Here is a 24,432-nt window from a genome sequence, read left to right as displayed (position 1 = left end):
CACACCTTCCACAGCCCAAGACACAAAAGGAAGTACGGGCCTTCATTGGCCTCACTTCTTACTGTAGACAATGGATTCCCCAGTATGCATATCTAGCCAAACCACTTATACAGTTGACAACACAGGAGGCAGCGACTTCGATTGTCCTCCCTTGGACTCAGGAACATACACTTGCTTTTGATGAACTGAAGAAAGCCCTATGTCAAGCACCTGTTTTAGCGACACCATGTTACAGCAAACCTTTTACACTTTTTGTTACTGAACGCGATGGCACAGCATTATCTGTTCTCACACAAGATCAAGCAGGAAAACACAAGCCTTGTGCTTATTTTTCTAGTACATTGGATCCAGTGGCCCAGGCTCTGCCTGCGTGCCTGAAATCAGTTGCAGCAACAGCTCTAGCAATAAGACAAAGCGACTCCATAGTGTTAGGACATCCCATGACAGTACAGGTTCCACACTCCGTGGAAGTTCTCTTAAACAGGACACAGACACAACACCTGACCATAGCAAGATTGACAGGATATGAATTGACACTGTTCCAGCCACACATAGAGATCAGACGTTGTAACATATTAAACCCTGCTACACTTTTACCCTCGATCACAGCAGACCCTACACCACATGACTGTGTGGAAGTCATTAACACAGTGACGAAGCCAAGACAAGACTTGACAGACATTGCATTGCCCGACCCAGACCTGACACTTTATGTGGATGGTTCATGTATGAGAACAAGCACAGGAGAGTTAGTGGCCGCATATGCAGTGACCACTGATACTGAAGTCATAGAGACACATCGAATTGACACCTTGTCTGCCCAAGCAGCAGAGCTCATTGCTCTGACCCAAGCCTGCATACGAGCCAAGAACCTGAAAGTAAACATATACACAGATTCACAGTACGCATTCGGAGTCGTTCATGACTTCGGTGTCCTCTGGCAGGAGAGAGGTTTTTTGACCTCTCATGGAGCCAAGATACAGCATGGTCCCCTCATTCAAGCTCTGTTAGATGCAATACACTTGCCTACAGCCATAGCCATCATGAAGTGCAAAGCACATACGAAAGTCACGGATACTATTTCCCAGGGTAACGACCTGGCAGATCGAACAGCCAAACTTACAGCACAGACTCATACAGACAGTCCAACTGACACGACAAAGACTGAAGTACCATCTCTGACGAATTGTATGACAGTCAGGGATCCCTCACAAGATGTACTCGACATACAGACACATGCCACTCCAGACGAAATCAAGAAATGGACTGAACAAGGAGGGGTCCAGACAGATCAGGGATGGATGACAAAGGGAAAAGCCACATGGTTTCTCCCTGACTCTATGGTTCAAGCTATCATACATACAGCACATAGTCCAGCACACTTAGGAGAAAAAGCCATGTTAGACAGTATACAGAACATCTGGTTCAACAAGCATCTACGTGCAGCAGCGAAACAGAAAGTGCGTACCTGCATGATCTGTTGTCAGTTCAATCCAGGCAAAGGCATTCCCGTGGAACAAGGTGGATTTCATCCTCCTGACCACCCTTTTGAAGTCCTCCAGATGGATTATATCCAGATGGACAGATGTCGAGGATTCAAGTATGTCCTCGTAGTTGTATGTGCCCTATCCAGATGGACAGAAGCGTACCCAGTCCCAGATTACACTGCTGTGACCACTGCCAAACAGTTGGTCCGTGAATTCTTTCCGCGATACGGCTTGCCCCGTGTCGTGTACTCAGATAATGGACAGCCATTCTCCTCTGAATTAATGAAACAAGTATCTCTTCTGTTGGGGTACCAGTGGAAGTTCCATTGCGTACGACACCCAGAGGCAGCAGGTCTCGTAGAGAGACACAATCAGACTCTGAAAACACTGTTAGCGAAGGTCTGTGCAGAAAAGGGCGTAGATTGGATGGTAACCTTACCAGTTGCCCTCTTTTACATGCGTATGGTAGCTCATTCCAGAACCGGACTATCTCCATATGAGGTTGTTTTTGGTAGACCGCCAAATATGTGGGGTACGCCTATGCCAAGAAAAATAACAGATGTCGACAGTAACATGCTGACAGATTACCTGGCTTCCTTGATGTCTGTACTACTCTCTTGTCGTTCACAGGTTGCCGCCGCTTTCCCAGACAACACCCAGGTTAAGGACCACGTCATCGTCCCTGGTGATCTAGTCCTAGTGAGAAATTTTGACCGGTCAAGCCCCCTGGAGCCACGTTGGAAGTCACCGAAGCTTGTGCTACTGACGACGAGGACGGCTATCAAAGTGGAAGGACGCAAGGGCTTGATCCATGCCCACCACGTGAAGCGATTTCATGGGCTTGGCTCAGGAAAAGATTCCAAAGACTGTTTCGCGAAGGTTTCTGGGAACACTTCTGATAATGACACTAAACTCCCTTTGCTAAAAAAAACTCCGCAACAGGAGTATCGTTCTAAGCTACGGGCTAGTAAGTCAGACAGCGTTTAATTGTTTAAGTCCCCCTCGGGTGAAGCAGTTAGACAGGTTCCTGACATGTATAAGACTGTAGACCCAAATAGTGAGAGAGATAGACAGAGACAAATGAAAGTTAAATATTGCAAAAATCTACGCAGTCGATTCATAGTTACCTTGCTTATTATGTTTTTTTAAGTATTTCGATTATATGTATAAGCTTGACGCTACATGTTTTCTTTCCTCCACTTGGTTCACATGTACATTCTTCTTTCAATGACACTGTAGAGCACTCATTCAGTGACCTGCCACCTCACGAACTATCCTATCGACTAGCACTGCGCAACAACACTTTTATCCGTATGTTACACCATTCTCACCAGACCAGCAATGTCACGAATTGCTGGGTATGTGGCCGACTCCCACCTTACCAGAAAATGAAGGGAGCTCTGCCCCTCTTTCCTTATCCGTTTTCACACAATGGTTCGTGCGGAGCATGGTTTGCTTTAATGTCATCCCTAGGCAGTAAGTCCACAGTTTCTCAGGGCGATTGGATATGGGGAGACCTGAATACAGTTATGAATAAAGCATGTTTCCCAGACAAAGACGGTCTTCCCCAAAGGACAGGAACCGATCTAGAAAATGAAGTGTACGAATTAGGAAATTTTTCCCTTAACCTCATGATTCTGAACGTCCAGTCTGAGACTAATTCAGATTTGCCGTTTATAACCGTTTTACCAGTGAAAGGTGAATTATGCGTAAGAAAAAATGGCTCGGTACACTTAGGACACAGTGATTGTAATACTGTGGTCGAATTCAGTGATAAAGGAAAGTCTACTTTCAAAGCTTCCCGCCATTCCTATTTTATTTGTGGTCAGACAGCTTATGTACGTCTGCCCTTAGACTGGGGTGGAACATGTTATATTGCGTTCCTATTGCCACCAGTTTTTCTAGCCCCATCCAATTATTATCGAGACACCCGACTTGTGTATGTTAGACATACGAGAGACCTTCCTCCTGTTATCGATTACTCTGAGTCAGCGTGGGACCAGTACAAGGATTACATTAAAGGATACTTCTAGTTCATAGGTCCCGACCAAAATAGTAAAATAATACGCAGGTTAACAAGAACTCTTGAAGCAGTAGTGAACGAAACTACTTTTGCCTTAGGTAACTTGACCGAAGAGCAGTCTGCTATGAGACTTGTTGTTCTTCAGAACCGCCTTGTTCTTGACGTCATCCTGGCCGATAGGGGCGGAGCTTCTAGAGTGATCGGCTCCAGTTGTTGTGTGTTTATTCCTAATAAGGCACCATCAGTGTATGCAGCAATAACAAGACTCCATAAGATAGCTCGTGAATTGCATCAGGACCCATGGTCTTGGTCCGGCTGGCTCTGGAGTGTAATAGCAGGATGGGGCTGGACCGTACTGTCGTTTTTAGGGATAGTACTGCTCATAGTGTTCAGTTGCTGTCTCTGTCTGCAATGTGGCCCAGCGATTTGCGGCTTGTGTGCCACTGCTTGTATTCCCCGTCCACGTTCACGTTCCCGTGCTCGAAAGAAAAAAGACGAGCAAATGATGTTATATGAACAAATAGATGGTCTCATGAAAATAGATATATCCTAAAGGGCGCAGTGGGGGCCAAGGAGGGAATGAGGAAACAGAAATTTTAGGTAGTCAGTGTGTCCCCCCCTCGCACCCTATCCATGTACCTATGCTCCATGTATGTCCCTGTTATCGTATAATTCCCTTCCCGTGCCTGTTTTAATAATGCCCCTGCATTTCCGTCAAATGTTAGCATGTCAGTTATTAGGCCTTCCATGTATATAATGTCAATTCCGCACTGAGGCCTACGTTTCCAATGCATTTACATGGTGCACTTTTAAATATCGTGAAGCACACGTTTTTGTGGCCCAGCCGAGCCAGGCCCTGAATTCAGGCTCCGAGCCTCTTCTGTCTCTGACAGCTGCAGTTTAGGTATGCATCCCTGACCTCTACCTTACTCCCTGCCCAGCCGAGCGGTGCCCGGCCTGGCCTGCCTGCCAAGAAGGTATTTTGCCTACAGTTATCTGCTCAGCCTCCGCAAAAACACATTCCAGTCTAGTGAAATAGGTAAACATCTTCCGCCTGCAGAGCATAGGGCCTAGCCTTCCTGTCCCCATGCAAGAGATTTACTGAACCCGTTGCCATAGTAGGCCCATGGCCCCGCGCATTGCACGAAGAAATATATGCACCCACTAGCATTCAGTGATGAACGGCCTCTGCTCGAGAGACCTTTACTTCAGACAATACATCCTCCAAACACAAGATATCAGATATGCCAAAGGTGCAGGTCGTTCTGACATCCCAGACTCCAGACTCCTCTACTAGTGCTAAAGTCAAGCCCCCCAGCTCTCCCCAGCTACACGTCAATCTCACGTCATGTTCAGTTGCGTGCACATGTAGGGTAAAGGTTTCTGCTGACCCTGCAGATTTTCTCTATGCATCCACCCACCTATGACACTTCTATGACTCATCAAGTGCACACCTCCGTGTACGCCTCCTTATACGCCTTCTTTTACGCCCATATGTTCTTATCTCTCTCTCTGCACTTGTTACGCCTACTGTATTCATTGCAATTGTACGGTTTTACTATATATAATGTGTGATGTTAATAAAACGTTAGATATCCCTTCCTGAACCTTAGTGGTGATAGAACCCGATTCTCAGTGACTCGAGTCATCTTAATTAAAGCCCGTATGACTCAGATACCACGGACTCTGCCTCTCATTTTATGAGCTATTCTTATCGCTATTAATGTATAGAAAAACAGTCCCGGTAATTTTATTTACCACAAACACAGGCAAGTAATCAAATGCAAATATATATTGTAGTTACTAATGAGAGTTGGTGAGTATTTTTTTAAGGAGTTATTCATTAGTCAGATGTCAATCAGGTACCAGAAATTTATAATAGAAAAATAAAGTTATTGAAAAAACTCAGCATAATTTGCACACAGTATGTTCCATAAAGAAAAGATAATCTATTCCATTAAATAAGACACAAAGGAGTATAAAAATAAAGCAAGAATGAAAAGAGCAAAGAGCTACATCAATGATTCTTTTGTGCACATTCTCTCATAGAATCCAAAGCCAAACAAATTAGCCTTGGCTAAAGCAATTTGTCAATACATAAAGCTTGGTGTTTTCAATAAAAAGTCCAAATGTAACACATAGCCTTCATCTAATCTGTCCTCGTCCTAGCTAAATATTCCTCCCTCTGTTCAGCTTCATCTTCATCTGTTCTGCTCTTTCATCAAAATCTACCCTCTTCTCTTCTGCATCTGTTCTCTACTCTGCTTCCTTCATGTCTGCATCTAAGTCTTAGTCTGAGAAGTGTGCTTGCACCACTTCTGCTTGTACTCCTTGTGAATGAATTACCCCTTCCCCTCACCACCGTTGTTTGGCCCTGTAAATTTGGGCATTCATCCTTCCAATGGCCCTTCCTGTAAGCAGAAGGCACGCTCATTTTGGCCTAATCCTCCACTACTTTGCTGCGCCGGATACAATGAAAGTTGACCAGCCCCTGTTCCATTGTTCTCCTCCTCTCCCTCATATTTCCCATTAATTTCTGTCTCCCCTACATAAACAGAAACCTGTTGCAATAACACTTTATCAGATTCGATTTTAAATAGCTTTCATAATAAGAATGTGTCTAATGAGAGCAACCCTGTGCAACATGGTCTGTAAAATTTTCAATGCTAATTGTAGGTTTTCATGTTAACTGTGTTTTTATAGGTTTTCGCCTCAGCATGCCGGAGAACCACGTCTCAGAGCAGCCGTAGGTGACCACACCTCCGACAACTGCAATGGCGTTGCGATGCAACCTGTGGGTCCTTGGCAGATTTCAGCGCTCATAGCGCAGGATAGTTTTGTATCTTTTTTTGGCCGCATAACAGGCTTTTGCTCTATCAGAAGGGTAGAGAAAGACCCTGATGTTTCCCGCAGGACAGAATTGCTGAAAGGTGCAGTGACAGGGACAGCGCTGTCTCACAGCTTCTATTGCGGTTACGGGCAGCGACGGATTGCTCCTGCTGGAATGGTGGATGCAGTTGAGGTCTGCGAGGAGGATGTTAATGCCGGTCTATACCTTTAGCGGCAGTCTTGAGGGGTAACACTTTCTGCAACAGGACCAGGTAAAACCTGGGCTGGATTCTAAACCGGGCAGGTTGGAGAAGAAGACGCCTGAAGACAAGAAAGGTGGGGAGGCTGGGAGGTGAGGAGTTTAGGAGGTGAGGGGGGTCTCATTAGTTCGAACAGCCTCGCAGTTAAGTTGAATAAGGGCTTCATAAGCGATCTTTTTGAAGACTGTGGCAGTGGATAGTGGAGAACTGAACTTGCGGGGGAACTAGCAGTAAAGGGTCGTCCCTAATTAACAATTAACAACTAACCCAAGGGGAAGTTTTGACCTAAGTGGTGTTATTTTTTTTTCTTTGCTACCGCATTGTACTCCTTTGTTGGTGTTGTTTGAACATGGGGAGGCACAACAAGTAGAATAATCCAGTTACTAAAGTTGACTCGGTAACTATCCTTAAGGCCAAGACACGCCTGACGCAGGCACAGGCAAAGGCGGCAGCCGGAGGAGCGGGAAGAGCAGGACTTTCGGGAAATCGACTTGACCACAATTCCAGCTTTGAAAGTTCAGAAGACGACCCGGTTGAAGAACCTGCTCGCAAAAGCCCCGAGGCCAGAACCCCCTCAACGGCTCCTGTACTGGAGATTGGCGAAGCGGCAAAGCAAAAAATGGATTCTACGTCAACGGCCGAAAGCAGTAAGGGGGAGGGGAAGAGTGTGAAGGAGTTCCCCCTCTTCATCAAAAAGTCACTACAGTTTGTTCCCCCTCAGTCCACTAAACCTCTTCCTCAGCCGGTGGAGAGAAGGGCAGACGATCCTGCCAGTCCACATCAATCCCCACCCCATATTACATCGTCCTCTCCACCTCCTGCCTCCCCAGTGCCTCCGTATGCTCAGTATTCTCCGGCGCTAACCACAATGGTACAAGAAGAGACTCAAGAAGTGACTTTTAACTCACTGAGCTTTGCTTCTTCGTCCTCTGTAGTCTCGCCATTGCAGTCTCCCGCTCAGATGATTTTGACCCAGATTGCAACTGTCAACAGTCCGGTACTACCCCCCAGCCTTCAGGTAGTGCAAGATCAGCTAAAGACACGAACTCCAACGCATAAGTCATTTACTTCCAAAGTATTACCATCAGGTCTTAGCCAGAAGCAATCTTAAACCTCACAACCCTCAGCACCGGATTTAGCCTTTGAACCTGCAGAAACTTTTTCAGATGATTCCACGGAAACAATCTCCACCAAGCAGATATAAGAACCCTGCTTAATCTTATCCTGGACGAAATAAGAGAAATGAAGACGTCTCAGCAAAATGAAATTGCTTCCCTCCATTTCGACCAGGGAAGATTGAAGAAGCAGTGGCCTGTCTCCCAGTCAAAATCCAGGAAGCAGAATCAAGGATCTCTCAGCTGGAGGACCAGATGAGTGGATTACTTACTAAAGTACGTGAGGTTACCAAAGACAGGAGTACGCTAGAGAACAAGCTCGATGAGTTGGAAAACCACTCACGCCGTTCCAATTTGCGAATAGTGGGAGTTCCCGAGGGAAGTGAAGGCATCCAGACACCGCAATGGGTGGAAGCTTTCATCAAGGAGAAAGTCCTCCCCGAGTTCAGTGGGGATCTCACCATTACCAGGGCCCACAGAGTTCCATTTTATCCTCTACCAAGTTCGAGTGGTCCTCGCACCATTTTAGTGAATTTTGCAGACTATCGCATTAAAGAGATGATTCTGGCTAAAGCCATACAGCAAAGGCAATTCCCGGTGAACAAAACTTCCAACTGTAGAATTTTCCTTGACATGTCCGCAGCCGCGGTCCGCAGACGCACAGAGTTAGCTAAACTGCTCTTTTTGTTTAAAGCCCAAGGTGCGCAGGCATCAATTGCCCAGCAGTCGAAACTGTGTGTCCTTGTCAGGGGGAAATTTTACATGTTCTCCAACCTAGAAGAAGCTCAGGATCTTCTCAAGGAAAGTTCAGTGCCATAATGAGTTAATGGACTTATGGACTTTCTATTGCGTTCCCTGTTGTTGTTTTTTTGTGTGCAAGTCTACATTTAGTACCCTTTGCCTGGTGGGAAGGGTGGGTCACTCAAGGTGCAGAACCCTGGCACCTTCCAAAGTAGCAGGGATGGGTGAGAGGTGGTTAGTGTGGTGGTTCACCTTTCTAGAGGGGTGGGTTGGGGGACTCAAAAGAGTATAGCAGTAAAATGAGCAGGAGCAGGGGCAGTACAGTTAACGTTTTTAAGAGAATGAGATGGCTTAAATATCTCTTTAGGTGGTTTTCTTTGTCGCTGCGGAAAAAAAATCTTTTTTTTTTCTTTTCCCTTTTTTTCTTTTTATTAAATCTATTGTAATATGGCAAGAGTCACTAATGTGTGCCGCACTATCTCAATCAATGTCAACGGGATACTAAATAAATTAAAATATTGAGCTTTAATTAGATGGTTAGTGTCTCTCTCGCTGTGTTATTTAACACTAATCTCTTAGGTCACAGTGTGTTTTTCTATTATTACTTAAAAATGTCAAACAAGGTCTAATCTCACTCATACAAAATAAAGTGACCAAAGAGAGAGTACCTCATGGTATAAGCACCCGAGGGGGTTCCTGGCTGACAATTGCCAGTTTACCCACTTCTCATCAATGGCCACTCTCTGTTTGTTATGTGTAAAGAAAAAGAAAAATGCCATAGAACTTTGAACATAGACTATGCTTGGTACATGATTGGGTGATGACCCTCCTCCCTTTCAGATATATGTGTGCCTTTCCACTTGATGGTTTAAGGCCTCCACCACTTTCTTTGTTTGCAGTTTGAGTTCTCTTTTATTTTTATTTGAGGTGTCTTTTTTAAGAACCTGGATAAAATTAAAATCTCCACCCAGAATTATTTTTCCCGGGGCCCCGCTAAGTAACTCGTTGGTCTTCAATAGGGCCGTGGTATCGTCCATTGTTGGGCCATAATAATAACTGGCAACTGGCAACCATCAGGTAATACTGAATGTGCTGTTTGAACAGTCTATATGTTGTTAGATCAAGGTTAGTGACCTGGAAGTGTATCCGAATTTCAATCATGGGTACTAATGGAGGTATCAGTAAGGCCGATTTGAGGGAGTTCCGACCTATATCCCCCCAAGCATTTCATGTGGCTTTCTTTTTTTTAAATGTCTGTAAAAAATGTCTTTTTAAAAAAAGATTCTCGGGGGCGAGTTGGCAACAAAATATTTGAAAGCATTTGTTAATGCTTTTTTGTTTTATACTCGGCCCTCAGCAGGCGATACGGATAAGAAAGAAATTTTTTTTATTCCTGGGGCCTGGCATCATTGTCAAAAAGGAGGTGTGCCAGGTCTATGTTGTTTTAAACAAACTTTATTCAGCTTCGATCTGACTATGAACTGCACCCTGATCCAAGATGGCCGCCACATGTCGGGTTGACGCTACATGTTTTGCTTCGTCTGGTGGGCGTGGCTTGAGCCTCAGTATAATCTTGCGGTAGTACAAGTATGGGGGAGCTCCCTACGCGCCAGAGAGACTCGGCACAGGTAAGAACATGTATGTTTGGGGGCACCAGCATGCGAGGCAGGCACGGGACATTTAGACTGGAGACTCAGGCTGTGTGTTGAACCGTGTGTTTCTTAACAAAACGCCTGACAATTTAAAAGAAGCACGGGTGTCTGAAACAACGATTGGTGTAAGACGCTGATAGACACTAGTGAGGAAGCTCACATCTGTTGGTTAGGGGAACCATGTCAATGGGCACTATGGATATCGGCAAGTGTGCATCCTTTACGATGTGGTCTGTTTTATGTATTGTATTTTATCTGTTCCAGAGGGGGCCAGACATTGAATGAGCCACTGGAGAACACGTGATGTAGTGACACGGGGTCCAGCGTTTTGATGGTTGTAGGTATGCAGTAACTGGCAACCAACAGGTAATACTGAATGTGCTGTTTGAACAGTCTATATGTTGTTAGATCAAGGTTTCAATCAAGCCCTTTGAAGAGGGCTAATGTATATTCACTACTGGTTCTTGTTTTTAATGTCACTGCAGGTCTTGTAAATTCATAAGAGTGAAGATTGAGAATACAGAACCCCAAACTGCCCTGATGAATTTGCTTGAATAAGTAGCAACGAAACTGTTGGCAACAAGAAAATAATCATGGTATACTGGTAACCATTTTTAATTGGGAGGTCTTGCAGCATTGGAATAAAGTTGGACAGCCAGCAAGCCTTACCAGATTTTAACAGTGAGAATCAATTGCACTGGTTTTCAGGGGGTTTCTGGGTGCACATACACAGTCTGTGAATAGTGGACACATTGGCCTTGTTCACTATCTTTTCACCACACGCTTATTATTTGGGAGAAAGGGTAGACACTTTTTTCTTTTTCTTTACACATAACAAAGTGAGAGTGGCCGATGATGAGAAGTGGGTAAACTGGTAATTGTCAGCCAGGAACCCCCTCGGATGCTGATACCGTGAGGTACTCTCTCTTTGGTCACTTTATTTTGTATGAGTGAGATTAGACCTTATTTGACATTTTTAAGTAAGAAAAACACACCGTGACCTAAGAAATTAGTGTTAAATAACACACCAAGGGGATTTAGAGAAAAATTTGTTATCAAATCCTCACAGTGGGTCTATCTATGTAGGTGTTAGTAGGGTGAGGCCCTATATTGTTGATACTTGGTTGAGTGGGGGGCGGCCTTACCCAATTTCCCCCTATTACTCCTTTAGATTGAGTGTCTCTCTCGCCCCAGGTAGTATATTGCCAGGAAACTCATTTGAAAACAAATCTCTCTAAGTTGTATCTTGCTAGATTTTTTTCGCCTGCTTTTTTTGCCTCAGCTGGTCTGGCAAAAAGAGGGGTTGCAATGTTCTTCTCCCATAGTGTCCCTTGGGAATTTGGACAGGTTTGTAGAGACCCCTTGGGGCGGTGGCTGTGGGTCGATGCCAAATTAAATGGGTTGACTTTAAATTTTGCAAATTATTATGGCCCAAAAATGGACGATACCATGGCCCTATTGAAGATCAGCGAGTTACTTAGCGGGCCCCAGGAAAAATAATTCTGGGTGGAGATTTTAATTTTATCGAAGGTTCTTAAAAAAGACACCTCAAATAAAAATAAAAAAGAACTCAAACTGCAAACAAAGAAAGTGGTGGAGGCCTTAAGGCATGAGCATCTGTTGGTAGACCACTGGCGCCAACTCCATCCTACTATTTCCAAATTCACCTTCCATTCTAATCAATTTCACATGGCCTCTCGGATCGGTTTCGTTTTAATAACACGTTCCCTAAGGCTCCACGCTATCACAATAGGAGCCAACCCATTCTCGGATCACTCCATTGTGACAATGGGGTTTGTAATTGAAGGGGGCGGGAGGTCCCAATCCAGGTGGCAGATGGATCGTCTTTTTCTACAAGACCCTCATTGGGTAGCTGAAACCAAGAAGTGGATACTGGTGTATTTTACAATTAATGAGGACTCAGTAGAAATTCTTTCAATCTGGGGTGTGTTTAAGGCAGCCATGGGGGGGCAAATGATTGCATGCTCTGCAGCCCAGTCGAGAGAAAGGCAGGAGAAGATTAATCAACTCCAACAGGCAGTCGATAATGCAATGAGCTTTAGAGATTCTCAACCCTGGAGCTGTGGCGATGCCGCGACCCAATTAGCTAGGGCTAAGTTTGCATTGAAAAAAAAAATGTAATCGAAGAAATCAATAGCTCTAGAAATTTCCAACAACAAGTCTATGAGGAGAGTCAAATGGTGGGAAAGATGCTGGCAGGGCAAACAAAAACTAAACAGGAAAATGCATTGATAGCTGAAATCCTTGATCCAATGACCCTAAATACAAAAAAAGATAAAGATGGCATAGCTACAATCTTTTTGGAACATTATTCACAGCTTTACTCCACATAATATGAGGTAGGGCCGGGCCAAATTCATAAATATTTTGATGAAGTTGATCTTCCTGCTCTGCCTTGACCTTTAGCTGATCTACTTGACCATGATATTTTGGCCGCAGAAATCTTGAACGCGGTAAAATCAATGGGAGGAGCGAAGGCATGTGGAACAGATGGCCTCCCTATTGAGTTCTTTAAAATCGTTTCCATGGAATTGACTCCCTTCTTGGCGAAATTATTTAACGTAGTTAGACTGGGTTTTAAGGAATCTATCATCATTAGTTTCGTCAAAAGAGGGAAGAATCATAAGGATGTTAATTCCTACAGGCCGATTAGCCTCTTTAATGATGATTTTAAGATTTTAATGAAAATATAGGCCCAACGTTTTCCCCCGATTGCCCAGGCCTTAATACATCCCGACCAGTCCGGGTTTGTGGCTGGGAGGTCAATGTCCTCCAATACAGGGTTTCTTATCCAGGCCCTGGATTTTTCCACAAACAACAAAACTCCAATTCTGGCTATGATGGTCGACGCCGAAAAGGCGTTCGACATTGTAAATTGGGATGCACTATTCTTTGGTATGCAAACATTTGGTATCCCCGCCCAGACAATTAATATGCTAAATAAGGTGCACAAGCCCGGGTGGTAGTAAACACCAACACCGTTGGGACAATAAATATAAATCGGGGCACCAGACAAGGCTGCCCGTTGTCCCCTATCCTGTTCACCTTTTTTATTGAGCCACTAGCTTTAGAATTCGTGGTAACCCTGAAATTAAATATCCAATAGAAGGAATGCCGAAATTAAAACTATTCGCCGATGATATAATTTTATATCTGCAACCTGACCAACCTAATCTAGAGCAGGCTCTACTTCAATTCAGTCAATTTGAATTGATTGGCGGGTATAAAATAAACCAAAATAAAACCGAGGTTATAGCATTGAACGTGGATTGTAATTTTTTATCCCAGTTTTAAAATTTCAAGCACTGAGGGCAGAACCTATTAGGTATCTGGGTATTTATGTTTCTAATCGACTTGAAGAACTATTGACTTTGAATTATGTAGCAATGCGCAATAAAATTAAAATGTTGTTAGATAGGTGGACCCTTTTACTGTTGACTCTGATTGGACGTGTAGCACGTATTTAAATGTCAATTTTTCCTCTTCAGATCCTTCTGTTTTTAAATGTACCACTTAAATAAATTCCTCCTACTTCAAAGAGATTGACTCAATGATCAGGGATTTTGTTTGCAATAGGAAAGCCTCTAGGGTTAAGCTTCCTATACTTCAGTTGGGAACTGCTCAGGGGGGTTTAGCCCTACCAAATATTCGTTTTTATTACATGGCAGCAATTTTGGATTTTTCAGCACATTTATTGGAACCTAATGGTCAGATAGATACTTTTTTTATGACAGAATGATTCAGGAGTCTGGATCTCAAGTACCTACTTTTTTGAAAACAACTAAATCACCTAAGAAGACCTCATACAAGACCCTCCAGGATGTGTCCGATAGACTACAGTCCTTTTTAGGTTTTGACTAGCGAATGCATGCGTACGAAGTACGCATGCGCTAGGAAAAATCTTATGCTCTGTGTGTGGAGTCGGGTAACACCCCCCTCCTCCCATTGGCTAGCTAAAAAATGGAGGCTAACCATTGGGAGTTGGCCCTGTCTGTCAATCCCGGACCAGATTCGGGGGCGTTCCAGAGATTTTTTGGCTTTTGGCTACGTCAGCCGACAGCCGGTTCTCGGGAGCGCCCCTGAATCTGGTCCGGCATTGAAGGCACCCGGAAGAAGTCCAGGTGTGTGCTTGCTTTTTTTTTTTGCCGGTTCCCACCCCCTCTCCCGCTCTCCGTGTCTCCAGACCCCGTTCCCGCACCCCTACCGCTGCCTCGCTCTCCGTGCCTCCCCGGCCCCGTTCCCGCCCCCCTACCGCTTCCTCGGCTCCCGTTCCCACCCCCCTACCACTGCCTCGGCTCCCGTTCCCGCCCCCCTACCGCTGCCTCGCTCTCCGTGTCTCCCCGGCCCCGTTCCCGCCCCCCTACCGCTGCCTCGGCTCCCGTTCCCGACCCCCTACCGCAGCCTCGCTCTCCGTGTCTCCCCAGCCCCGTTCCCGCCCCCCTACTGCTGCCTCGGCTCCCGTTACCGCCCCCCTACCGCTGCCTCGCTCTCCATGTCTCCCCGGCCCCGTTCCCGCCCCCCTACCGAGCGTGTGTTCACGTACGAGTGCCTGCCTCAGAAGCGACCACTTGGCAGGAAAAGGTGAACTCTCGCAGCGCTCACATAAATATCCTTGCAAATAGGGGGCTCCTACTGTCTATAGCGTTGTTGTTCTCAGACGACCGTGTCCCTGCAAGTGCTCATACTTTTTACCTCGAGGAGCCGTCCCTCGGTGAGCGCAGCCTTCCTTCCACAGGCGACGGCATTGTTTGCATTCTTTAGAGTCGCCATCTGCACCAAGAGGTTTAAAATCAAAGTGCACGAAAGGAAACGTGTTCTCTAATGGAACATTCAGCGAGCGCTGTACCTTGTTAAATAATTGATAAAAGGAAAGGCGTGGAGGGAAGCTTGACACTGTACGGTATCGCTCTCATGCGATGTTTTTGTGGGCGCCTCGCAGCAAGGAAGGGGTTGAACACGCTTTTCGCTCAGTCTAAGCACGGGCATGACGAGGGTGAAGTGCTCAGGGGAGCGGAGGTTCTTTGTCACATCGACCAGAGCATCTTTTTCGGACCGAACGGAGCTAAATCTGCCAGAGTGCGGTGTCAGCATCCGGGCATGATCACTCAGGCGCTGGGTTTGAAGGGGATGTATAAATGTCCCCTGGAAGGCTTGTGCAGTCAAACCCCAGAACAACACATTTTTGTCTGGCTGATTTACTTCCTTTAGGTCGAGAGCATAAACATCGTGATGTGGGGAGCGTGGCTCCCTCCCCAGCGTCATCACTGGAGCGTTGACAGGCTTCGAGGCTCTGCTCGTCTGTGTTTCAAAATGTCACCCTTCCTGTCCTGTCTGGCAGCTTTTATTTATCGCGTGTCCCACTTTTCCTACTGCACAGTCGATAAGCAGCAGGAAAAAGTGGCTTCTGGACAGAGCCCGAACAGTAGTTTAAGGCAGTGGTAGAAGTGGGGGGGGGGGGATCGGTGGGCACGGCGTGCCCCTACTTCTAAAAAATTGTTCAGTCCGATCCCCTACTTCTTGCTTTCAAAAAAGAGTCCCGGTACGGCAAGAATAGTCCAACTTTAAAACTTTTTTCATTCGCTTCCAGGGGCTGCTTGCACTTCTCTGTGAACTCCAGAGGCTGCAGCAGCCCCTCCCTGAGCTCACACAGACCGAGGAGGCCCATTGTCATTCCGATTGAGGCTTATTACCTCTTTCGAATGACAATGCGCCGCCCTCTGCCTTTAGCATATCAAGTGGCCCTGAGAATAGAGTTGATGATTAGAGATGAGCTTTCCCCAAGCAGGGTACTGTGGGGAACTTGACACCAGTGGCTATCTTGTGACGATTTGTGAGTGTGTGTGTGGTTAGTGGATGGAGGCGGCAAACTCAACCCCGGAATCTAGCCCCTGGCGCTGTTAATGTTCTACAGATAAGTGTGAATGCGTGGCTTGTTATCTTTACGATCTTTTTTTTTATTTAATGCATTTTTATGTAGCGCGGACTTTATACGAAGGTGATTGCAGAACAACTTCCTCAGCACCGATCAGCCTCCCCAAGTGAGCTCCGTCGATATCTTGCAGACAGGATGCTGTGGCACAATTGTATCAGCAACTCCTGGCACATACTTTTAGTAGGGGGCTCACATGTGCGATTTTAATTACGTGTTACCATAGTGACTACATATCAGCCACTATGTCTGTTTTCCTTCTCTCACTTCATGGTGCTGCTGTACACTAACATTTATTCTAGTCAGGATTTAATTTCACCAGTGAAATGGGTTTCAAAACTTAGAAACAGATGCACTGGTGAAGTGCCACCGCGTGGTGCGCGCAGCCTGCTGTTTCCTTTAGAAACCTGCGGAGGTGCATTAGAAGAGGCAGGAGTGCAGCGAGGAATCTGTACTATAAGAGAAGGGTTGGAATTGTCTGTATGACTGCAGAACGCCATGCAAACCTTTTTACTGTCTTTTTGTTCTTGGCTGAAAGCCAACATATGCAGGCCCTGGTGAGTTTAAAGTATTTGGCATTGCCCTGGCTGAAATGTTAAATGGCTGTGTGTGTGTTTTCAAATGACGTGATTTGAAAGTCTTTCTTCTCATCGCTTTGCAGAGCAAAAGAGCGAGAACTGCGTTAAACACATGAAGTGCAAAATAATGTTTCTTTGTGAATAATTTGAAAGAGCTAGCAATGACACGTTTTGACCAGTCAAGAGTATTGTGCTGGTAGACCCATAAGACGTATCATAAAAGTACCCAGCACCAAGCTTTTTTAACTTTTTCTCTTTTGTTTAATAACACTGTTCATTTTACGCTACACTATTGGTACCAGGCTTATCCTGTCCAGTCAACAATATACCATGCCTCCCTTCCTCTTTAGCTTATGCCTACTTATGTTTGCTCACTAATTGATAATTGGTGTCTTCATTTTACACCCCACCACTTTCAAACTTTACCAGCCAGCACTGCTTGACACCTTTGTCAATGTTGTACACAGAGTGAAGTGAGCTGGGCAGGAGCAGTGACCGGACAGAAGAGGCGACAGGAAAGGAGAGGTACTAGGGCAGGAGAAGTGACGGGGCAGGAGAGGTGACGGGGCAGGAGAGGTGACGGGGCAGGAGAGGTGACAGGGCAGGAGAGGTGACGGGGCAGGAGAGGTGACGGGGCAGAGAAGGTGACGGGCCATGAGCTAGAGCAGTAACCTGGTGTGAGCGGTGAAAGGACAGGAGCGGTGAAAGGACAGGAGCAGTGAAGGGGGCAGGAGCAGTGAAGGGGGCAGGAGCAGTGAAGGGGGCAGGAGCAGTGAAGGGGGCAGGAGCAGTAAAGGGGGCAGGAGCAGTAAAGGGGGCAGGAGCAGTAAAGGGGGTAGGAGCAGTGAAGGGGGCAGGAGCAGTGAAGGGGGCAGGAGCAGTGATGGGGCAGGAGATGCGACAGGGCAGGAGAGGCGACAGGGCAGGAGAGGTGACCGGGCAAAAGAAGTGACGGGCAGGTGACATGACAGGCAGGTGATGTGACGGGTAGGTGAGGTGATGGGGCAAGAGAGGTGATGGGGCAGGAGAGGTGACGGGGCAGGAGAGGTGACGGGACAGGAGAGGTGACGGGCAGGAGAGGTGATGGGGCAGGAGCTTTACATAAACCTGTATTCCCTATGAGTGTTCTCCTGAATTAAACCTCAAATAAACATATCCATTCTTTTAATTAAATAACGTTATAAGCTGTAACAGGTCAGTAAAATGCTAAACGTACTAAAAATTGGTATGTTTTGCTATTTCTAGCCACACCCCTGACTCCGCCCACTGATTCAATCTACGGTTATTCCCGCACCCTGATTCTCCAACCACAGTTCCCCTACTTTTTTCCCAACTTCGACCACTGGTTTAAGGGCAGTCTGTTATTTATTAATGTCTCCAGAAAGATGGGGACAACACGCCAATGGTAGCAGTGTCTTTTTCGGGAGGTAGATAGCTTTTTTTCCATATCTCTCAGTGGGCGGGATCGGCAGAGCACGGTGTGAGCTTTTTTTCCATATCTCTCAGTGGGCGGGATCGGCAGAGCACGGTGTGACCCTACTTCTTTAATTAAATAGATTCCGTTCCCCTACTTTTTAGGTTTTGACTGGCGATGCGCACGTAGTGCGCATGCGCCAAAAACCTTATGAGTTGTGTGTGGGGTCGGGTCTACGCCCCTTCCTCCCATTGGCTAGCTCCATAAATGGAGGCTAGCCATTGGGAGAAGGCTCTGTCCGTCAATCTCGGACCAGATTTGGGGGCGTTCCCGAGAATTTTTGGCTTTTGGCTACGTCAGCCGAAAGCCTGTTCTCGGGAAAGCCCCCGAATCTGGTCCGGCATTGAAGGCACCCGGAAGAAGTCCAGGTGAGTGCTTGCTTTTTTTTTTGCCAGTTCCCACCCCCTCTCCCGCTCTCCATGTCTCCAGACCCCGTTCCCGCCCCCTACCTCTGCCTCGGCTCCCGTTCTCGCCCCCCTACCGCTGCCTCGCTCTCCGTGTCTCCCCGGCCCCTTCCCGCCCCCCTACCGCTGCCTCGGCTCCCGTTCCCGCCCCCCTACCGCTGCCTCGCTCTCCATGTCTCCCCGGCCCCGTTCCTGCCCCCCTACCGCTGCCTCGGCTCCCGTTTCCGCCCCCTACCGCTGCCTCGCTCTCTGTGTCTCTGACCCCGTTCCTGCCCCCCTACCGCTGCCTCGGCTGCCGGAGTTGCAGGAGAGCCCCACTGGCTGAAAGAAGATGCTAGTTTTTATTCCGCTTAAAAAATTAAGGGTCACCTTGCATTCGAAGATGCGCGTATAGTAGAATTATATGCGGGAAACATCACTGGTCCGAAAAAGAAAGGTGTCCACAACATAGCTTCAGGTAGAGCAGAACTGCTGCTCGGGAGTGAGGTGATGGGTGCAGCGGGGGATGGGCAAGGCCAGGGGGACACGAGAAAATGGGTGAAAGAAAGCTTAAGACAGGAAAAATGGCACCGCATTTACATCTTTACAGTAAATGAGCTCGATTAGTTATTGCCCCCTGCAGAGATCTGTGCAGAACCTGCGGGCCACTGTTTGGATCACTGCAGGGATGACTTAAGACTTTCATTCTCCGAATGTCAATAACACGTATAACGTAAAGGTTGGAAAGAACAGGGAAGGGACGGTTACCTCACCTGAGAAAGACTTTCTCCTTAAACCTTAGAAGAATCTCCACTATTAGAAATACCATTGTTATATTTTTAAACCTCTCATTTTTTCCAAACCACCCCTGCTGATATTCTTCCATTAGAAACTGTCAGGGGGTGGTTTTGGCTGCAGTGTGAATACATACATTATTCATTCACTCACTCCTTGGCCATGAAGTGTTGGCAGTGAGCAAAAGGTCAAACTACACGGACAATTAGCAGCAACCTTTAATTCTACAGTGTTCGATGGAAATTGCCACAGCCTGTCCTCTCGCAGCCTGTCCTCTCGCAGCCTGCCCACTCCCAGCCTGCCCTCTCCCAGCCTGCCCTCTCCCAGCCTGTCCTCTCGCAGCCTGTCCACTCCCAGCCTGCCCTCTCCCAGCCTGTCCCCTCCCTGCCCTTTCCAGCCTGTCCTCTTCCAGCCTGTCCACTTCCAGCCTGCCCTCTCCCAGCCTGTCCCCTCCATGACCTTTACCAGCCTGTCCTCTCCCAGCTTGTCCACTTCCAGCCTTCCCTCTCCCAACCTGCCCTCTCCCAGCCTGTCCCCTCCCTGCCCTCTCCCAGCCTGTCCCCTCCCTGCCCTCTCCCAGCCTGTCCTCTCCCTGCCTGTTGTCGTGTCCTGGTGGCAGCAGGCAGCAGGCAAGAGCGTGCACTGCGTCCCCGAAGTAACAGCCCTAAAGCAAGCAAGAAGTACGGCCCCCTCCCACCAATCCCTGTTAGGTAGTGGAAACTGTCCAAACTGGGGTGCAGACAGCCCCTCTCACCTTTCGGCCTAGTACCACTGCACCAGCCGCACTGCTTCCCTACTGACCGTTCTCCACTTCAGCCCCATCTAAATTACAATTCCTGCTTGCGACCCTTTTGCCTGCTTGTGCTTGTTTTCGTGACCCTGTTGTCTGCTTGTGCCTCCGTGTGCCCCTGTTGCCTGCTTGTGCCTTCGTGTGCCCCTGTTGCCTGCTTGTGCCTCCGTGTGCCCCTGTTGCCAGCTTGTGCCTCAGTTTTCGTGCCCCTGTCGCCTGCTTGTGCCTCAGTTTTCATGCCCCTGTTGCCTGCTTGTGCCTCATTTTTCGTGCCCCTGTTGCCTGCTTGTGCCTCCGTGTGCCCCTGTTGCCTGCTTGTGCCTCCGTTTTCGTGCCCCTGTCGCCTGCTTGTGCCTCAGTTTTCATGCCCCTGTCGCCTGCTTGTGCCTCAGTTTTCGTGCCCCTGTTGCCTGCTTGTGCCTCCGTGTGCCCCTGTTGCCTGCTTGTGCCTCCGTGTGCCCCTGTTGCCTGCTTGTGCCTCCGTTTTCGTGCCCCTGTTGCCTGCTTGTGCCTCAGTTTTCGTGCCCCTGTTGCCTGCTTGTGCTTCCGTGTGCCCCTGTTGCCTGCTTGTGCCTCCGTGTGCCCCTGTTGCCTGCTTGTGCTGTGTGGGTGTCTGTGGAAGGCTCTGTGTGGGTGTATGGAGGGCTCTGGGTGGCTGTGTGTGTGGGGAGCTTTGTGTGGCTGTGTGTGTGGGGGGCTTTGTGTGGCTGTGTGTGTAGGGGGCTCTGTGTGGCTGTGTGTGTGGGGGGCTCTGTGTGGGGGGGCTCTGTGTGTGTTTGTGTGTGTCATTTGCGAGAGATAAAGCTAGTGGCATTGTAAATGACAATGCCATTTATTTATGTTAAAAAAAACATAAATAAAAATAATGTCAAGAGCAATGCAAATAGCTCTAACTTTAACAAAGGCAAAACGATTGCATTGTAAATGCTTGTTTAAACAAGCTGGGTTTGGGGGCTGGCATTATTTGAAACTAGAAGAGTGTAAAATCTTCGAGTTCCAAATACATTCCACTAGGCTCAAAAGATGGAAGGACTGTGGTCTAGGAGAATTGGGTCTCTTTCTTACTTCACAGAAGCTCATTTCTTGGCAAGAGGTCCTAGATAGGGCAGGGAATCGATTGAAAACGTTTTTGTTTGGAGTATATCCAGATTGTAAACATTATATAGAAATATAATCTGCCGTCAGGCGGGCTACCATCAGCCCAGGCCAATACGCTATATAAAGTAAAACTGAAGGGGGTGGGAAATTGGTACACCTTACTGAGAAAGGGTGAAGAGTCCCCCCTGGTTGAAGGAGTTCTGGCCAAAATAACCTGTGAAACAAATTGCTCCTTCACGGTGCAGGAGTGGGAGGAGAAAGCTCACCTAGGAAGCAAGGCCCGTAGAGCAGCTAATTTTAAAAGAATGGCCTTCCTATCTCGTTGGTTGGTCTATCTCACCCCAAAAGCTCTTAATAAACGCTTCCCGGCAGTGGAAAATAAATGCTTCCGCAGTCAGACTCAAGGCGGGGAGGGGGGGAGTATTGGCTCCATATATGTTTTTTTTGCCCGAAACTTGAAATATTTGGCCGTAAGATCTTTTCTGCAATAAGCCAGGCCTTAAACAAGATGCTCAACCCGGAGGCTGAAGTAGCTCTCTTTGGCATTTCCAAAAAAAGGTCTGAGCTGACCAAAGCCAAAGAGATATTCACAGCGATCTGTTCTCTAGTAGCCCGCTCCCTAATCCTCCAAAATTGGAGGTCTGAGGAGGTACCATCCTACCTTAAATGGACATATAAAATGCAAAGGACAAGGAGGTTCGAAGAGGCTTATGCAAAAAGAGTCGGGGCAACTAAAAAGTTTATTAATATTTGAAGATTCTCTGATAGCTCGGACTCCTTGTCGGCTTTGTAGCACTTTAGCACCCGACTCCTTATTGTTATATAATTAAGAATAGCCTAATTAGCGCTTTCTTCTCAAGGTAGAATGTTTATTTATTAAATGAATACAAACGATGTGGGAGGCGTCTTGCAAATATACAATAAGAATGATATCTAACCTTGCAAGGTATAGTATTGAGCACTGTTAGCACTTTTGAAAATTACGATGGTAGGAACCGCACAATGTGGCACTTAATGGCCTTTTTATGTCCAGGAACATTCACGTGTATTTAAATATAACAGAGCTCATTGAATAGATAAAAGGTTTATGTATTGTTTGAGGACGACCTCCATTAAGGGATCCAGGCCAACGACAAAAATAAAACACGTTATAATCAACTCGATTGAATTCCGTTATCTAGCAATGTTAGCACTTTAGAAAGCATGGGAACAGGAACTCTGCTCTTATCTGTTGCTTTGTGATGATGTTATTTTTAATGACCAAGGTTCTTACTAGAAGTTGTTTGTCTCTTTTTATAATCTGACTCTCTATAAGTCAAATGATTGATTATTGTTTAATGTATTAATTGCCCTCTGCTCTGCTCTATAAAAAACAAAAAACAAAAAAAAAACGGTGTTTTTATAGTGCTTAGCTTATAGGTGCTATACTACTGTATGGGGTCAGAACTCTAGCCCAAATGGTTGTAGAGACCTCTGGTTTTTACTGTTATTCCAGGTTTTATGTGTAGTATAATTCTCTTGGGTGTATTTAAGTACTTGCTTTTATAAAAAATAAAGCACTGACTGGATATACATTTATACTAGCTGGTAGTTCAGTGTGCACTGTATTCTGAATGTCTAACCACACTTCACCTTTTTGAGTAAGCCTTGGGCTGTTCTGTATTGCTATCCTAAGAGTCAAATGCTAGAATGGAGTAATTGGTTATCCAATTTTGGGTCGACTAGTACTGAGGCCCCAGGACACCATTGGGGAACACTCCTGTTGATGCAATTGGTGACCCCTGAGTGCCCTGGTCCCCAGGAAGCTTGTTCTAATAGGCTGTAAACCTGGGGCGGAATGCACCTTCACTGAAACAAAGGGCCCAATTGAATGGGCTAGCATGTGCACATATCCTTGTTGAGGCACAATGTTTTGCTTATCCTGGGCAATGGGTGCGTCAGGTTGTTGACCAGCTGAACCTTGTGGTGGTTGTCATCTTGACAGGAGTAGTAATAATTTCCAGCTTATGTCTAAAACTCTCCTATCACAAATATATTAGTAAAACAAAGCATACTGGAGGAGTGCACGATCATTATAGATAGCATATTCTCTATTGAAATGGCCTCAAAATATTTCCCAGCAAAATGTAGTCTTACTGATAAAAATACACCCCTCTCCTCTCTCCTATGTTCCTTCTCTTCTTGCTTCCATCTCATTTCACAGTTAGTTTTGTTACTCTGGGGCTCCCTTTTTCTTTTCTTTTTTCTCTTTCTTTCTCTCTTCCTCTCTTTCTTTCTTTTTCTCTTCTCTTTTTACTTCCCTTTTATCCTTAGTTTTGCCTTTTGAATTCTAGAGGATTTGTTGTTTATGCTTCCTTTGTCATATTTTATGAATCATTTCCTCATTTATGCTATGTCTCATTTTTTCCTCTGCATATGTATCTACATTTACGCTTTATCAAATTTTATTAATAAAAATTTCAACACAAAAAAAAAGTAAAATGGGGAGACGAAAGTTTTTCCTCTTCCACTGCTAAACTTTGGAACTCCTTGCCCACTTGCCTGAAAAACGAACATAACCTGCTTCAATTTAGGAAGCGCTTAAAGACCTGGCTGTACTAGTGACCGTTCTGGAAATAACTGTCTTCTGGTGTATCCAGCACCTAGATACCTCCGGTTGTGTCGCACTTTATAAATCCCTCATTTCATTCACTAGTCTGACATTTAATGTAGAATTTTCTCAGTGTCTATATGCTACTGTATTTATTTTGAATGGTGGTAGGGCTTGTCACCTTGACAAAGGCTTGTTTGAGCCAAAACCTGTTGGCGCTGGAATCTCCACGTTGAAATAAAGAACGGGGATATAACTGACCCTGGAGTGCCCGTCTTCTTTGTTCTCTTGTGTCCAAAGCTATTTGTTGATGTTGGTAGCGGTGAATCGCGCCCGTGACTAAGCACCCACATGCCAGATGGATTTATAGTGTAAGTATATATACATATTCACTGAAAAAACCATAGGTTTCACACCACTTATAGTTAGGAATTAGCATTTAAAAAACCTATTAAATTCACTGAAAAAACCATAGGTTTCACACCAGTTATAGTTAGCTGGAAATTTTACTGACATAAAACCATTGAAATTCCCACGTTATAGTTAGTTGGACTCACTATAACTTGCGCGCCAGCAATCCACTGCTGATGACGTCACATATTACATCACTCATGACATGGTCAGTGACATCACTCATGACATCACTGATGACACCATCCAGTGAATG

This window comes from Lissotriton vulgaris, chromosome 1_1 (genome assembly GCF_964263255.1).
Source record: "Lissotriton vulgaris chromosome 1_1, aLisVul1.2, whole genome shotgun sequence".
Taxonomy (NCBI): domain Eukaryota; kingdom Metazoa; phylum Chordata; class Amphibia; order Caudata; family Salamandridae; genus Lissotriton; species Lissotriton vulgaris.
The sequence above is the reverse complement of the archived record's forward strand: the minus strand, read 5'-3'. Positions refer to the sequence as shown.